Source organism: Balaenoptera ricei, chromosome 10, assembly GCF_028023285.1.
Source record: "Balaenoptera ricei isolate mBalRic1 chromosome 10, mBalRic1.hap2, whole genome shotgun sequence".
NCBI lineage: Eukaryota > Metazoa > Chordata > Mammalia > Artiodactyla > Balaenopteridae > Balaenoptera > Balaenoptera ricei.
This window is the reverse complement of record NC_082648.1, coordinates 20,233,802-20,251,759: the sequence shown is the minus strand read 5'-3', so window position 1 is coordinate 20,251,759 and position 17,958 is coordinate 20,233,802. Positions and strand designations below refer to the sequence as shown.

General features: G+C 35.3%; 1 protein-coding gene across 6 annotated transcripts in view; it reads left to right on the top strand.

Annotated features, from left to right (window-relative positions):
- The window catches only part of SOX5 (SRY-box transcription factor 5), a 995,182-nt gene that overhangs the window by 262,906 nt on the left and 714,318 nt on the right, over window positions 1-17,958 (top strand). For all 6 annotated transcript variants that reach the window (XM_059935452.1, XM_059935454.1, XM_059935450.1 and 3 more), the window contains one exon: window positions 11,307-11,391. The gene's annotated coding sequence lies outside the window, so the exon portion shown is untranslated. The remainder of the gene's footprint in view (window positions 1-11,306; window positions 11,392-17,958) is intronic.

Sequence of the window (17,958 nt, the reverse complement as noted above, 5' to 3'; positions counted from 1 at the left end):
TAATGCTTCCATAGTTTGAGGGATTGCAAAATGACCTCTCCGTACTGCGTGTAATCTGTTACAGAGCATGGGGGGAAAGAAAGAAGACTGGTTTTGGGTTCTTGCCTTTCTTATGTTGCTTTGTAGTTTAGTGATTTGGGGGGTCATGTCATAATTTTTCTGATTTTTTTTTTTTTTTTAATCTGTAAGAGAGGGATCATCCCCTGTCATTCGTACCTTCAAGAATTGCCATAGGATCAGATCTGATAGTTTAAGTGAAAACGCCTTGAAAAGTCTAAAGAGCTCTATAATTGTTAGGATGAGAAAAAGTAGAATGATTTTGTTTTAAGAATTTCTTGAAAATTTTAGAGCATTCCTTGAAATAACTAGTGGAACCCCGGGGCATAACAAAAAAGGATTTGAGAATCACTTCTTTTGAAGCTGCCCTTTAGCCCTGCTTAGCTCACTTTTCTGTGTTCTTGGTTGCCATGTGCTGAGTGGCTGTGACAGAAGGCACGGTTGAACGAGTAGTGGAAAGGCTGGGCTGACAGCAGCAAGGAAGCAGCACTCAGTGTTCAAAAAGCATAAGTACTTTGTTCATGTTTCTTCAGTATCCCAGAAGTATCTATAAATTGAGTAACTAGAAACTTTGAAGAGGAGAAAATAAAGTTAATATTGTAAATTTATTCAAAATGGATATTGCTGATGTAAGTAACCCTATGTGTTTTTTATTAACTAAAAATACTTCGTGAATTTTATTTCATAGATTAATCTTTTTTTTTTAATAGCTTTATCTTTGGTCAAAAATGAATATCCTTTCTCTATCTCATGCTGAAACCTTTTTAATAATGCAGAATTGCCAGCAACTTTTCTCCCTATTAAATATTCGGTGCTAGCCTTCCTTGCCTGAAATTATATGAAAATATATGCCTGAACTTTGAGAAATAGAATAATTTCGTCTCAGGTTAGAATGGATCTTAAAAGCTGGATGACCCAATATAACATTCCATTCAGAAATCCTATTCTCAGACCTCTGAGAGTTTGTCCTGCTTGAACCTCTGCCCCCCTTTTCAGTATAGAATATATTTGGAAGATTTTGCGGATGAGAGAACTGAGGCATGGATAGGTTAAGTGACTGTGTCCAAGATCACTTGGATAGTATGTAGCAAAGCCAGGTGACCCATTCACCGTGAATCCAGAGCCCTGGCTTAAACTCTATAAATCATTGGGCTTCCCTCCAACAAATCCTATTGCTGGACAACTCGTTTTAAAGAAAGTTGCTTTTCACAGTGCACTGAAATCTACTACCTCCTTATGACCCTGCCATCAAAACAAAAACAGAGGGACTTCCTGGTGGTCCAGCGGTTAAGACTCCGTGCTCCCAACGCAGGGGACCCAGGTTCGATCCCTGGTCAGGGAACTAGATCCCGATGGCGCATCCAAAGATCCCACGTGCTGCAACTAAAGACTCGGTGCAGCCAAATAAATAAATAAATATTGGAAAAAGATGAACACGTGATGCTCAAACATCTTTAAAAAAACCCAAACAACAGAAATACTACTTTGTTCTCACGTGGAGCGTGAGACAATATATCTTGTCTATACTTTTCCAAATGGCAACCCTTCAAATATCTGATTGAACTTAATGATTGGTGCCCTACCTTACTCTTAAGTTTGATCTTTTTCAGGTTGAATGTATCTTCTCCTCCTAATTGTACCTGTTTTAGCACAGTTGTCATACCAACTGTGTTCCCTGCTGACTTTTTCTGGGTGTTGAATACTTATCCAGTTCCCTATCTATTGGATGAAAATCAGTTCTGGAACCCGTATTTAAAATACTGCCTTACCATGGAGCATTGGTTATATCTAACTTTGATTTGGACACCCTACAGTTATTAACTGTATTCTCTTCTCTCCAATGCCACATCTCATCCTTGCTTGCATTGTGATTGCTGCCATTAAAAATTACAAAGTCTTGGGACTTCCCTGGTGGTCCAGTGGTTAAGACTGCACCTTCCAATGCAGGGGGATGTGGGTTTGATCCCTGAATGGAGAGCTGGGATCCCACATGCCTTGTGGCCAAAAAACTAAAACAGAAGCAATACTGTAACAAGTTCAATAAAGACTTTAAAAATGGTCCACATCCAAAAAGAAAAATTACAAAGTCTCGTGAGCTATCCTTGAAGCAGATCTTTTTGTCTTAATATTTTTATAAACAAAATACTGTATTAAAGTAGGTTAAAGTTGCAATGTGTGGATTTAAGTCCATTATTTCAATTTTAAGATCCTTTTATGTTTTAAAATTTCCCTACAGATGAGAGTTCCAATTTGATAAGTATGTCTTCACCTAGCAATATGATTACTGCATAATTATTTGAGTGTTTTGGGTAAGATAAAATCATAAATATTACTTGTATCCTTTCCCATTAATTATTAAGCACATGTCTGTTTCAGGGAATTTAATCTATATGTTTGATTCATAGTCCCATAATTTTTCAAAATGTAATTTTGTAAGAGCCATCTAACATCAGTCATTTTTATGGTGTGTGTGTGTTTGTGTGTATGTGTGTGTGCATTCCTAACATCAGAAGGTCATGTTTTGTTATGAATAAACAAGTGCCTACATGTTAAACATGTCTTTTCTAAGACATAAACTTAGTTAAGTAGTCTCTGCCACCTACCACTGGAAAAATGTATTTTCATGACAGATTGGGCTACCTCCTTAAAATAGACTGGCCAGATTCCCAAAATATTAGGCACTGGGGTAGAATTTCCAGGAGCAGTAGTAGGTCTCTGATGATTCTTCATTGGCCCATAGATTAAGACAAGTCAATAAAAAAACAGGATATAAACAAGCAGTTGACAAATATTTGGGACAAGAATAGATTGTCTGGTACCTGAATACATTGTGAACATTATATATAGGGAACCATACTTCAGGTGTGGACAATATTGGACCAGCATGCTGGGCTCCATGCTGTTGAAAGGGTCGTATACTTTAGGTGGCCTTGACCTGCTTCAAGGGAACTATGAATAAAGGATAAATAATGGTTCCGCCAGTAGGTGGTAAAAAATAAAATAAAATAAGCACTCTTTATAGTCAGCAGGAAGACAGAAGCCACTGTGATTATTTTAAAAAGGGGCATGTAATAGTGGGAAATTCTTACACATTGACAATAATAAATTGCAAAAGAGCAACCTAGAGGTCAGGAGCAGGAAGAAGTTACTGCCACCCTTAGGCTGGAGACAGAGGGAGGAGACAAGGTTACCAGGGGCAGTGGATGTAAGCTGGAACCATGGGGGCCTGTCTGGCAGGAGGTGGAACCAGGTAAAAATGGAGCTGCTGCCTGAGACACCTGGCAAAGGAGAGAAAGAAGGGGAGAAAGTCAAACAGCAGAAGGTTGATAGGTGTTGAACCTTGGAGTTGCTTGATGAGGGTTTGTTTTACTCAAGTTTCTATTTTGAATATGTAATTGTCTGTAATAAAATGTTTTTACAAAGTAAATGAAAGAGAGAGAGAAATAGGAGACGCAGGGGCACACGCACCACCCCCCCTCCACTGTGCATGCGCCCACGCACAACTTTACACTGAGCTCCAGTCTCCTTCCAGTAGCTGAACTCACCTCAAAGCCGACTGCCAGGGGGGCCTGGGAAACTTGGCCCACAGGGGTCAGCAGAGAAGGAGATGGGCAAAGGAAGGATCTAAGGCAAAGAGGCTGGTAGCCCCTCACCCAAGACAAATGAGACAGTGACTCTCCTCCTGCACGAAGTTCTACTCCTGGTTGGAATTTTCTGTTGCTGTCTATGACTTTCTCAGTCCCTCAAAAGGTACCCTCTGCCTAAACCTAATTTTGTTGCTATCAAAGTGGGATTCAGGGCACACAGTGTAATTATTTGACCTAGCCTCTGCCACACTGAGCCTTTGGATACTGGAGTGTCCATATAACACACCAAATTTTTTGCACACTTCTTGTGCACTTCCATTTACATGCATTCTACAGAGTTGGCTGCACAAGCACTGATAAATTTCAGACAAACTCCAGATTAGTTGGAATATTTGTGGTTTTAGTTTGAAGTCCTTACCTTGCATAGAGAGTGAGGAATTGGGCAAGGAATGATGATAATGAAAACTTGGGCTATCACGTAGTAATGCTCTTCAGCACACGTTTAATGCATTTAGTTGATAAAGAAAAACCATACTCAAGTTTTTATATGTTCAGCTGCAAAAACCAAAAGGAATTAAAACATAGCAAAATGGGAGTATGCTAACTATGTAATTATTTGAATTGATATATAAAATATTGGAATCCATCTGTACTGATTTTGTTATAATAAGTGGGTACTTGGTTCTCAAAAATCTTTAACTCTGAAAAAAGTGAGGTTTAATACTAGAAATAACACTTTTTTTTTTTTAATAAGATATGTGAGGTACATCCTTAACTTTTTTTAAAAAATTTATTTATTTATTTTATTTATGGCTGTGCTGGGTCTTCGTTTCTGTGCGAGGGCTTTCTCCAGTTGCGGCAAGCGGGGGCCACTCTTCATCGCGGTGCGCGCGCCTCTCACTATCGCGGCCTCTCTTGTTGCGGAGCACAGGCTCCAGACGCGCAGGCTCAGTAGTTGTGGCTCACGGGCCTAGTTGCTCCGCGGCATGTGGGATCTTCCCAGACCAGGGCTCGAACCCGTGTCCCCTGCATTGGCAGGCAGATTCTCAACCACTGCGCCACCAGGGAAGCCCAAAATAACACTTTTTTAACCAAGAAAAATATGAAGTGTCTTCTAGGGCCATCCTATATGATTGTGCAGGTAACATATTTTCCGAATTGTCCACCTAAGGGGCATCTTCTCTTATTCACACAAAGGCACTTTATATGCCAGCAACAGCCCTGATCTCCCAACACTAATATTATCAGGGGGAAGTATTGCCAGGAGAAATTTCACAGCCTTCTGTAAAGAATGAGGTTGACTTTTAGTATCCACTTAGGGATTCTGAGAGGCCCCTGTGAAGAGTATCTTGGCTTTGAACAGGACAGAGCTACCTGCTGGTTTTAGATTTTCAGGTTTGCCTATTTGCATTTAGGCCAAGAATACTTTTATTTATCTTTGCTACTTTCTTGTTAATGCTGGCTAGACCTCTGTGTAATAGTAAAACCTTTAATTATATTAAGATCAAGATGGGGATCACAAAGTGTGTTTCTCTTCTCAAATGATCATTAAGACTACAGCATGGTCTCAGTGGACATGTACTAATGTATCTGCGTACTAATATACAAATTAGTATTTGCATATTTTACAAAAGTTAAAGTATTTTAATAACTTAGTTTTAAAAACTGACATGAGTCCTGAATTTAAATTTTTAAAATACAATTTGACTTATTTATACAAAGGCAAAGCCACCAACACATTGAGGAAGAGATTTGCAATCGGGTCGAAGTGGATGCATTTTCAAGAGTGGGTGGCAGTACTGGGCAGTGAAGTGGCAGGTGCTGGCATCAGACTGGGTCAAAGCTCAGATCTAGCACAGCTTTAAATTAACTGGTCCAGTTTCCTAACTTCCATGTGCCTTGTGTTATGAAATGTACCAACCCGTAGAGGTTTCTGTGAAGATCCTAGGGTAATGGATCTTAAAACAGTGTATGGTAGAGTGCACCAAAAAAACCTCATATTAAAGTTAATTTTTCATTAAAAAATACCAACTTTTTCTTGAGCTATCATTCATTTTCATGTTCAACATTTTTTCCCCTAGACTTTCTCACCCCTGTTCCCTCTTTCCTTTGTTAGCTCCCATATCTCTCTATCCTTATGCCCAATACTATTCTTGAATTGTTCTGAGATAAAGGTTTTTGGTATTAAACATCTGGGTATGTAGATGTTTTGTGAGATGCTTTTTATTTCTCCTCAGTATATTCCTCATTTACTCCTTTTCCTCATGTCCCTAAAAATATCCTACTTACTGATCATGTATATTTCCTTTGTCTGAGGCAGATGATACTAGAAAACAACAACATGGTACAGTGCAGTGGAATTAAGATTTGGCTGTGTATCTCTGTAGCACTTCCCAGTTTAAAACTTCTTTGAATCTCTGAAATTGAAAAATCAGAAATCTGAATAGGTGATGCATTTGAAATCACATAGGAACACAGTTTTTCCCAGACCTCTTTTTTTGGGGTGTGTATATGTGTATGTGTGTGTGTGTTGATTCAACATGTGTGTATTTTCTGTTTTCCCCCATCTGGCATCTGCTTTAGTACCAGCCTAGCTAGCTAGCTGTTCTGTGTCCAGAGGGCTTTAGCCTTTTCACTATGAAAGAGAAAGAAATGAAATAATAAAAAAAAGAAAATTCTTCCACCATCTCCCCCCCGCACTTTTTGTTTAGTTGTTTCTAAGCAAGTTTCTTGCCATTTACCTTTGCATTTGCATTGCTTATTGATTGGCAATTTTAAAATTGTTTATTGTGCTCTTTTGTTTGACTGTTCAAGAGCTGAAACAAAAGCTAGCAGGCCCTGTGAGGTACACATTTGCATGCGGTGAGCGTTACCCGAGGAAAAAGTAATTGCTAATGCATATTTATGTGGCACAAATTTGCCATTTGTTTATGCATAAAATTATCAATAGTGCAGGGCGGCCCAGCCGTAGAAAATGGTGACCTTTTTAGCTTAATAAATAGAAATCAGCTGTTATTGTGAAGAGATCAGCCATTTATTCTGTGTTGAGGGACAATGCCGGGAAAATGCAGATTGGGGCTGGCAATATCATTAAATGGAAGGCCAATGACCCTTTCGGTAGAGTCTATTATACTTTATCTAATAGGGGATAAATGACTCTGGTTGGCAAATGGAATAAAGAACAACAGTTTTTCTTTTTTGTTTTGTAGTTTTAATAACTCTACGGATTTTAAGACATAAAACTGAACAGGCAACCTCATACTGACCTGTTGCTAGAGTTCTCTCAGAAAAATCTGTTTTAAAGTTGCTTTCCCTATTCGTTATTCTCTATTTTAGTTTGTACTCATTGAAACAAAAAGTGAGTCAAATGATATTTTTTTCCAGGAAAATAGGTCTTCCTTTAGTTTATAGCTTTCTTTTTCTTTTTCTTCTTTTTTAGCCATACTTTTATCTTTTCATTGCAGGTATTTTTGCATTTTACAGGGTTGCTCTACATTTGATATCTTAAAAATATTAAAGATAGAAGGTACTCTCAGAATAAAGTTAGGAATAAATTGTAAACTGAAGTTTTCTTTTTAAAACTAAGCATAATACTTTCAAAGTGATAAGAATGGCCTCTGAGGTAAGGGTCCTTTGGATTAATAAAAATATTATATAAATATAAAACCTTCTCATCAGCATATTTTCTTTTCCTTTCTTTTCTTTTCTTTTTTTTTTTTTTGGCTGCACCGTGTGGCTTGCCGGGATCTTAGTTCTCTGACCAGGGATTGAATCCCGGGCCACAGCAGTGAAAGCGCCGAGTCGTAACCACTGGACCGCCAGGGAATTCTCAGCATATTTTCTTAATATGCAAAAAACCGACAGATAGTCATTGTATCTTTTTTGGTTGTTTCACTGAGATGAAGTGCCCTCAGTCTCCCCAGAGCTCGCCTGTGATTATGGTTTAATGTGGTGTGATCTCATACTACATTAATTTGGCTAGTATTTCTTTGGTATGCTAGTGAGCATTTCTGTCTTTTAGGGTTTTTTATTGAGCTTCTTCAATCATTATATAATTCACTATTAAGTGGAAGTTGTGTTTGTTTTTTCAGTATTGTAAGGTAATTTTTTTTTTAATTAATTTATTTATTTTTAGCTGTGTTGGGTCTTCGTTTCTGTGCGAGGGCTTTCTCTAGTTGCGGCGAGCGGGGGCCACTCTTCATCGCGGTGTGCGGACCTCTCACTATCGCGGCCTCTCTTGTTGGGAGCACAGGCTCCAGACGCGCAGGCTCAGTAGTTGTGGCTCACGGGTTTAGTTGCTCCGTGGCATGTGGGATCTTCCCAGACCAGGGCTCGAACCCGTGTCCCCTGCATTGGCAGGCAGATTCTTAACCACCGCGCCACCAGGGAAGCCCCTGTAAGGTAATATTTGATGCACTGAAAATTTTATGTAAGTTATGAAATAAGATAATAAAACAGAGACATGTAAATCCACCCTCAGAACATGGCAAAGCTCTTGGAAGCTACCTGCATGCTCCTTTCTGATTGTGTATCTTAACAGGAGTGCACTGCACCAGGTTTAAAGTTTCTGCAATGGTGGATTTGCAGCCACCAGTCTTTCCCTCATGCTGCACTTGAGTACAACAGTGCATTCTGCAGCATGTCACCAGAGTGACTGAGTAACCTTTTACTGGCAGAAATGGGTCTGTTGTTCCTTTTTAAAGTAGAGGGTGTAAATAGGATTCAGACACTAGGGTACATTAGTCCAAAAAATGAATATATTTTTTATGTCATTTATAAGGTATTGATTTTAGGTCCATTAGATTCACAATCCCTAGTGATAGAAAAAACAATGATTTAATGGGTAGGTTGGAATTCCAGAAGGAAGAGCAGCAGTGATTAACCCCTTCTTCCTCAGCTTCCTGCCCCTGATATATAATATTGTCAAGAAGCTAAGGACTCTGGGGGAAAGGGACAATTTATCATCTGTCTTCCCTGCACTTTACAAGGAATCACAAAACAAATTTCAGCTGGACTATTACTATGCCTCTGAATGTGATAGAACATTTCACTCTCCGTTGATAAGATATGCCAAAATTATTTTTTATAAGGTAGTTTTTAAGTTGATGAATACAGTTTATTTTTACAAAACCCAGAGCATATTTATTTAGAGAGTCTTAGTAATTTAAGATACTGTTTAGGCAGATTATAGGATATGAAGGAATAAAGCTTAGATTTCTCTATTTAAATAAAAAGATCTTTTTCTCAACTCTAAGAAAGAAAAGATCATACTGGTGTCATGTCAGTTATACCCTTTCTTAGACAAGTCTTAGGTAATATTAGTGAGAAAGGCCACTATAATTTTTAAAGTAGGTTGTTTCCTGTTCCATAAATACATGGAAATTATTGGTGTATATAAGCCTCTTTTCTGATAAGAAGATGACCAAGATATCATTTCACTTCTATACTATTAAATTTGGATGTAGAGCACTCATAATAATTCCAGTCAATTTCATCCAACTAATGTTACTACCACCTGAAAGAATTTCCTCTTAGGCTGCTTTGGCAGTAACATCTTCATTATTATATCCAAAAAAACCCTAATTACAACATAGGTATGAAATTTTTTAAAATTCCAACTATCATTCCAATCTTCTGATATACTGTTATGTTATGATTGAAGAAAAATATGCCAACTGAAATCTGATTAGCTTAAAACTTGACCTGACATAAAGATTATGGTATCAACAAATACTTTTTAGTATTTCATATTTTAATTCAAGTTTTTCAAGTTCTGTGACAAAAATATAAAAATACAGGCTCCCTCTTGTGGGTAAAATTACCACCTGTGTATTTCTGTGTTGCCTGCATATAGGATATGGCAAATTTTTTCTGTTTAATTTTAAGTAAATTCTACCATGGCAGTCTCTTTACAGTTGGTCAGATGCGACATTTCACTTAATTGAAAAAAGTGAAGTTTGGGGTACTTTTTAGTAAAATTTTTAATGAAAATAAACAAGTTTTTCAAAGAATTGGCAGACCATGTGTAGACAACCTTTATTTTATTGCAGCAGCATAATTCCTTTTTTTTTTTGACTTTTAATTTTATATTGGAGTATAGTTGATTAACAATGTTGTGATAGTTTCAGGTGTACAGCAAAATGATTCAGTTATACATATAATATATCTATTCTTTTTCAAATTCTTTTCCCATGTAGGTTGTTACATAATCTTGAGCAGAGTTCCCTGTGTTATACAGTAGGTCCCTGTTGGTTATCCATTTTAGATATAGCAGTGTGTACATGTCAGTCCCAAACTCCCTAACTATTTCTTCCCCCCATCCTCCCCCGCTCCCCGTAACCATGAGTTGGTTCTCTAAGTCTGTGAGTCTGTTTCTGTTTTGTAAATAAGTTCATTTGTATCATTTCTTTTTAGATTCCACATATAAGTGATATCATACGATATTTCTCTTTCTCTGTCTGACTTCACTCAGTGTGACAATCTTTAGGTCCGTCCATATTGCTGCAAATGGCTTTATTTCATTCTTTTTAATGGCTGAGTAATATTCCATTGTATATATATATACCATATCTTCTTTATTGATTCCTCTCTTGATGGACATTTAGGTTGCTTCCATGTCTTGGCTATTGTAAACGGGCAGCGGCATAATTTCTGATGTTGAAAATGTGTAATAACTTTTCTCATTTTGAAGTAATTTCCAATGGAGTAATTAGTGAATTGTTGAAATAATGTGGCATCTTCTCTGTCAGTGTGGTGACTTTTAGATTTCTGCGCTTAGTAACAAAAGATCTGATATTGGAATGAAGTGAAATCCCCCCTACCAATCATGATCCAGGTGGATAACAATATGGTAATAAAACTACCCTAATACCATAAACCTTGTGACCAAAACGGTGAAATATCAATGGCATAATAAGAATGAAACTGAAGAATTACTCAATTCTTCATAAATTGAACTGATTGTGAAGAGACTGAGCTGGCACCAATGCTTTGGCTGCCACCATGTACTGGTTCCCTGCTTTCAAAAGTCTGATTCTTGGGAATTTCGACTGACTGCCAGAGGCCATTTTTGTCCAGCCTAAGGAACTGGTAACAAAGCAAGAGTTCTATTCACTCCTGAAAGTGTCTAGAGCAATATTTTTGAAGCTGGGCTGGGAGATATATAGAGATCTATAGCAAGGAATGTCACTGTAGAGATAGTTGGATGACTCCCACTAAACAGTTACTGTGTTGATCGTTGCTGTCATACATTTGAATGGAATCAAGGAAAGGACCTATGAGGACACCTGAAAATCTTTCATAACTCATTCCAAGAAAGAAGAATTTACTTTAATGTTGCCTGTCCTAAAGTATATTCAGGTTGTTTATATCAAAATTATACAAAATGAACAACTTATGTGGTGATTAACAGATATGTATGTATGCATATAACATAACATATATATATGTTTTTAGATTAATTCTGGTGGTATTATAATGTCAAATTAATGCCTTTTTTCAATAAATAATAACTTTATTATATTTATATATCTCTATAAATTTACATGTATATAAATTTATTTTGAAAACCATAGATATCTCCTGTTTCCAAAGAGTCATATCCTGATATATTTCCTAAAAAGGAACAATACACTGTTAATGGTCTACTTTTATTTTTTCTAGATTCCTCTTGCTGATGACACGAGTCCTGTTTGAATCTACTTACAAGATTCTGAAGCCTGAACAGAGAATTTTGGCACTGCACTGGGTAGGAAAAAGATATATTCATAAAACACATGATATACACCTTTGAAAAAATTGATTACTTTAAAAATGGAAGTTTATGTGCCTTCTCCTATTTTCAACTTATAAGTAAAGTATATGACATATGCATATAAAGCTATAATACATAGTCTTTTATGTTCAGATGACAACTGTATTTGTAATTATAATTTTCAACCTCATTATGAAGGTAATGTTTCTAAACTGGCAGATGAAAGCAACATTTCTTTTCTTTTCATTTCCTTAATGAGATACACATTTCTTAAAGTTGCAGAAGCTTTTTTCCTTCATTGAAAAATGTTTTTTTTAAAAACATTTGTTGCTACTTTTTTATTATTGCTGAACAAGAAATATTCTGGGTCACAATGAGTAGGTCACACATTTTATAAAAATTTCCATGGGCTATTAAGTATTTCAGGGTATGTTTTCGTTAACACATACAAAAATACAATTTTGCTGAGGCCAAACAGATATTTTCCCAATTTGCTTGGCAGAAAAATTTAGTGGGCATCTATCTATGTGTGCATTTGTGAAATGCCTGTAAAAGTTATGCTCTTGGGAACAGGAACGAAATTTGACCACAGACCTGAAGTTGAAAATCCTTTTATCGTCCCGTGACTAACTGTCATGTGGGTGAGAGCAGAAAAGGTTGAAGGAAAGGGATCCTATTGTTCAGAGGTTTGTCACTAGTAAAATGAAAAACGAATTATCTTTCTGTTTAGTCCTAAAGAGTATAGTGAAAAAGTGGTATTCTTGCAGAGTAAACTAAAATTTATTTATTTACTAATCCACTCTAAAAGTCATATGACTTATGCTTCTAAAACTTCAAGATACAAGTTTATTTGTGAAAACACTTAGATTCAGTGGTAGTTTTTATCGTCTTTAAAGACTGAATTGTTTTTAAATCCTAAAAAAATATTTTAAAAATATTTATAAATAAGACTTTATATAGTCACAGACGAATGAATCAAAGTAATATAGAAGAAAGCATTGTAATGGTTTTTAATGATAACAGAACTGGAATAAGTCACGAATTATTGCAAATATGAAACGTTTATAGTTTTACAAGTAAAAGCACAAGTATAAATAAAATTAAAAGGCAAATGGAAAACTGGGACTACTTCTAACAAATACAGCAAACATCACATCTATAGAGCTGTTATTATAAGAAAGGCACTAACATTTTAATTTAAAAGATAACAAGATATAAGAACAAATAATTAATAAAGCATGCAATTCTAATGCAAAATGCTGGTAAAAGAAATGCAAAGTTGTGCTCCACTTAACAATCTAACTAGTAAAAAGTAGCTTTGAATAATAATGTTGTAACAAGAATGAGGGGAGTTGGGTGCTTTCAGTAATGCTGGGAATAAGTTATCTATATATAAGTTATATTTATTCACCATAAAATGATTTGACCATCTCTCTTAAGAGCCTTAAATGTTTCCAAGGCATTCTATGCAACATTTTCACTCTATTAGTTTGGAAAAGGTTTGGTTGCAAGCAATCCAAATTGTTTTAAAAAAGGTAGAACTTTATATTTTCTGATGTGAAGTCTGTGTAGGCAGTTAAGAGCTGATTGGGTGGTTCCACAGTCAATAGGGAACCAGATCTTTCATCTTTGGCTCTGTTTCTCTGAACATGTGACTTTTACCTAGTGTTTTGGAATATCCAGTATTGGTATTCCGGCAATCATGTCCATATTCTAGCAAGAGGAAGGAAATATTTCTAGAAGATTCATGCTCTCTCCCTTTAAGGACATCTTTTGAAAAGTGTCCATACCCCTTCCACTTGCATTCCATTGGCTAGAACATAGTTTCATGACCATGCCACACTTAAAAAGAGCTTGGAAAATGTAGCTTTTATTCTGGAAGATAAATTTGGCGGAGTTATTATTGTGGAAGAATAAGAGACTAGATATTAGGGCCTAACTAACAGTATCTGGCAATTTCACTTCCAAGAATCTAACTTAATGAAATAATTAAAGGAGACAAAATTTATGTGTATATGATCATTTTCATACTTTTGTAATCAGAATAATTTGAGATTGACTAAATTGTTCAGCAATAAAGCTATAGTTGGATAAATCTGAATATATTCATCTTATACAGTCAATAAAATATTTTAAAAAATTTTGAAAGACATATGAAATTATGCATGATGCAATGTTAAATGAAACAAGTCAGAATGCACACTAAAGATACAGTGTATCTCCAAATGTGTGTGTGTACACACATACATGTATGCACACACACATATTCAAGTGGACATATATATTACAAATACATAAAAAATTAACAGAAAAAATAGCTGAAAGTAAATACATTAAATATTATTAGCTCTGGATTATGGAATCATGAGCAACTTTAATTTTCTTTACAGTTTACACATTTTTTAACAAGTATAACTTAGTATTAAAATTATAGAAATGTAAAAAGTATGGGATTCACATGGGGAGGGGGAAGGGTAAGCTGGGAAGAAGTGAGAGAATGTCATGGACTTATATATACTACCAAATGTAAAATAGATAGCTAGTGGGAAGCAGCCGCATAGCACAGGGAGATCAGCTCGGTGCTTTGTGACCACCTAGAGGGGTGGGATAGGGAGGGTGGGAGGGAGATGCAAGAGGGAGGGGATATGGGGATATATGTATATGTATAGCTGATTCACTTTGTTATACAGCAGAAACGAACACACCATTTATACTCCAATAAAGATGTAAAAAAACAAAAAAAATAGTACGGGATTCCAAAAGGTTACATAAGTTGCTTAGTGCCTCTGTTTAAAATACTATATGTGTGTCTATTCAAGGAGAGATGAAATAGCTTATCACTCATCCTTTCTGACTGCTTTTTCTGAAGTCAGGTTGCAGTAAGCTTTCCTTCTCAGTAGAGCCATACAGCCACTCAGAAATCTTGATCATATTGCATCCTGGCTACCTTTTTTAGGTTAGGGCAGATTGAGATACTGTTCGGTGGCATTTGACAAGCATGTGAATGTTGCTGTTAATCATGCAGATTTCAAAGGCAAAGAGCAAAACTTTGAAGACTTCTTCCTTGTGTATAAGTGAAAGAGGTTGAGTACTGCAGTTCTGGATTAAGAATGTTTTCTTTCTCTTTTTAAAGGATTTTTTACAGTATTTTGTTGCCTTAGAATATTAAAGGAGTGAGAATTTATCTCAAAGATAAGTGAAAAGTCACAATTAGATAGCAATCTATGAGAAATTCTTGGCAGAAATTAGAATGAGAGTGTTTTTTCCCTCTGAACCTAAGCTGACTTCACTCTTTGGAACTTGTAAGAGAAGCATAATGTTGAAAGGCATCAACTTTGGATACACACAGTTTAGGTCAATTTCTGACTCGACCATTTAGGACCATCTACTGTTGGGTATGTCTCTTAACCACTGATTCCACACATGTAAAATGTAAATAATGATGGGAAATAGTTGGATAAATTATCTTGTGCAAATACCACATGGACACTGGTGTAACTACACTGAGTAAACAAAATAGACTTTAAAGCCCAAACCATTACTGGAGATAAAGTTACTTTATAAGTGATTGAATTTTCAATTCAATAGGCAGATAGAATAATATTAAATCTAAGTGTCCCTAATAACATAACCTCAAAATAGATTAAGGAAAATTTGACAGACTAGCAAGGAGAAATAAACAATCCACAATGGCAGTGAAATTAACTTAATAATTAATGGAATAAAATAGAAAAGAATCAGTAAAGGGGGGTAGAGTTGAAAGATAAGATTAAGAAACTTGACCTAGTAGACATAAATAGAACCTTGCATACAACTGCAAAATTCACATTATTTTGAAGAACACTTGGAACAGTTACAAAAATTGACCATATCCTGAGTCATAAATTAGGTCTCAACTAATTTCAAAGAATTTGAATCATAGCAGTGAAATTAAGCTGCCAATGAATAACAAAAGTATGGCTAGAAAAAAGTTTCAAAATTAAAAAGAAATCACAATAGCAATTATAAATATTTTAGATTAAATAAAAATGAACATCTTACATATAACAATTATAGAATGCCTATAAGAAGCATTTGCTGGGAAATTTATACCTTAAATGTATTAGAAAAAAAGAAAGAGTGAAAATTAATAAGCCAAGAATTTATTTCAAAAACAACAACAAAATAAACTCAAAAATAATAAAAGGGAGAAACTAATTAAAGTACAAAATTAATGAAGTGAGAAACAAACATATGAAGAAGAAAAGCAAGAAAGCCAAAAATTGTTGCAAAAGATGAGGAAATTTTCCAATCCTCTGATGAGACTGAACAAGAAAGCAAGTGACAAGAGGCAGATAACCAATATCAGAAATAACAAAGTGACATCACAACAGATGTGCAGATATTAAACAGCTAATAATGAGTATCATGAACTTTACATTACCAAGTTTATGTTGGGAAATATGAAGAGTTAGATCAGTGGTCAGATTCCTAGAAAAATATGCCAGTGGTCAAAATATTCCTAAAAAATAGATAACTTAGCACTATTTACTCAAAAAGAAATAGGGAACCTGAATAGTTCTATAAACATTAAGGAAATTTAATTTGGTAATCAAAAATTTTCCTACAAAAAAATTCCAGACCCAGATGGCTTCACAGGCAAATTTAAGGAAGACATAAGTCTAATCCTATGTAAGTTTTTTTTTTTTTCAAAAAATAGAAGAGGTAATAGTCCCCAACTTATTTTATAAGGATCATATAATCTTGATACCAAACTTGGCAAGAATAGTATGAAAAAGGATATTCACAGGCAAATTCCTCTTATGAATATAAATGGAAAAACTGTCAACCAAATATTAGCAAACTGATCTCAGCAATATATAAAAAGGATCATTAATCATGAGCAAGTTTGTTTACTCCAGAAAATCAAGCTTTGCTGACATGTAAATAAACAGCCAGTGTAATACAGATTAAAAAAAGGTATCACATGATTATTTCAATTAATGCAGAAAAGGATTTAATAAAATGTATCATTCTTTCCTTATTTTTTAAAGTTCTTAGAAAACTAAAAACAGGGAAGAACTTCCTTAGTGTGATATGAAATACCTATAGCAAGAATAAATTAAAATAGTGAATTGTTGGAAGTTTCCGTCTATGATCAAAAACAACATCAGGATAGTTGCTATTGAGCATTTTTCCTGGAGATCTGGAGTTTTTTAAAACTACAAATCAATGTAAAACTTAACACAACCCAATAGAAAAATGGGCAAAAGAAGACATCCAAATGGTCAGTAATATGTCCAAATGTCAAAACATATGAAAAAATGCTTAATCTCAGTAATAGTCAAGGAAATACAGAATAATCGCACAATGAGATCCCACTACACATACTTCAGAATGGGGAAAACTAAAATGGCTAGCAGGTCAAAGCAATGACAAGGGTGCAGAACAACAGCAACATTCATACAGTGCTGGTCAGAACAGAAATTGGAACAACTACTTTTAGATATAGTAAAGTTAAAATTTAGAGCCCCTACTTAAGCATAGCAATCCTATGTATATATGTATATATCCCAGCAAAATATGTACATCCATGTATCAGGAGATATGTATAAGAATGTTCACAGGAGAAATACTTGTATTTGCCAAAAACTGGAAATAATTCAGTTGTCATCCACACTATGGACAGTGGTAGAATAGTCATACAATGAAATGAAATAATGAAATGGAAGACTTTTAGTGATCTACTTGATATTAAGCGGAGAAAAGCAAAGACATAAGAATACATGCAGGATGATTCCAGGCAAACAATTATGTTTCTCAGAGATGCATTATAGATGGTAAAACTATAAAGAAAAGCAAGGAAACATGACTATAGGTGCTGGAGAGTGCTGATCTCTAGGAATGAGGAAAGAGGTTGAGCTGAAGGAGGGAGGGAGAATTTGGGTCAGGGAGCACTTCTGGTCCAAGGGAGAGTGACACTAATGCCCTGCTGGTGGTTACATGGGTGTGTGCTTTCTTACCATTTGCTTAAGTGTACACATTGTGTAGATATATTCAAAATAAGTGTTAAAATAGTACAGCAAATAGTTATGATAAGTTTTATTTATTTTTTTAAGGGTGTATTATGTTTCATGAGGGAGAAATGTGGTTGCAAATAGTGTAAATTAAACTGATACATCTTTCAAAATTAGGTAAAATAATTTAAGATGCTTGTAAAGAATTTCCCACGTTGGAAATGAAGACTAATAGGGCAGTAAAATAAGCATTTATTCTTTCCAGTGTTCTTTTTCTAAGAAATGTAATAAAGGCTATCAGGCATTGCCATTAGATTGAATAGCAGTAAAATGTTTTGAGAACTATAAAATTATAAATATTTTATTTATATATGAATTGAAATGCATTGCCATGTTAAAGCGTTCTTTGCACATATCAATACCCACAAAAAGGCTTAGTTGAATATCAGATTTTATACTGCACTGACCAAAAATAACACAACAAATATAAGTACTTCACATAGGTTTGCAAATCCAAGATTTTACAGAGGTAAATTGAGGATAGTGGTTAGTTATACCCCTGGTG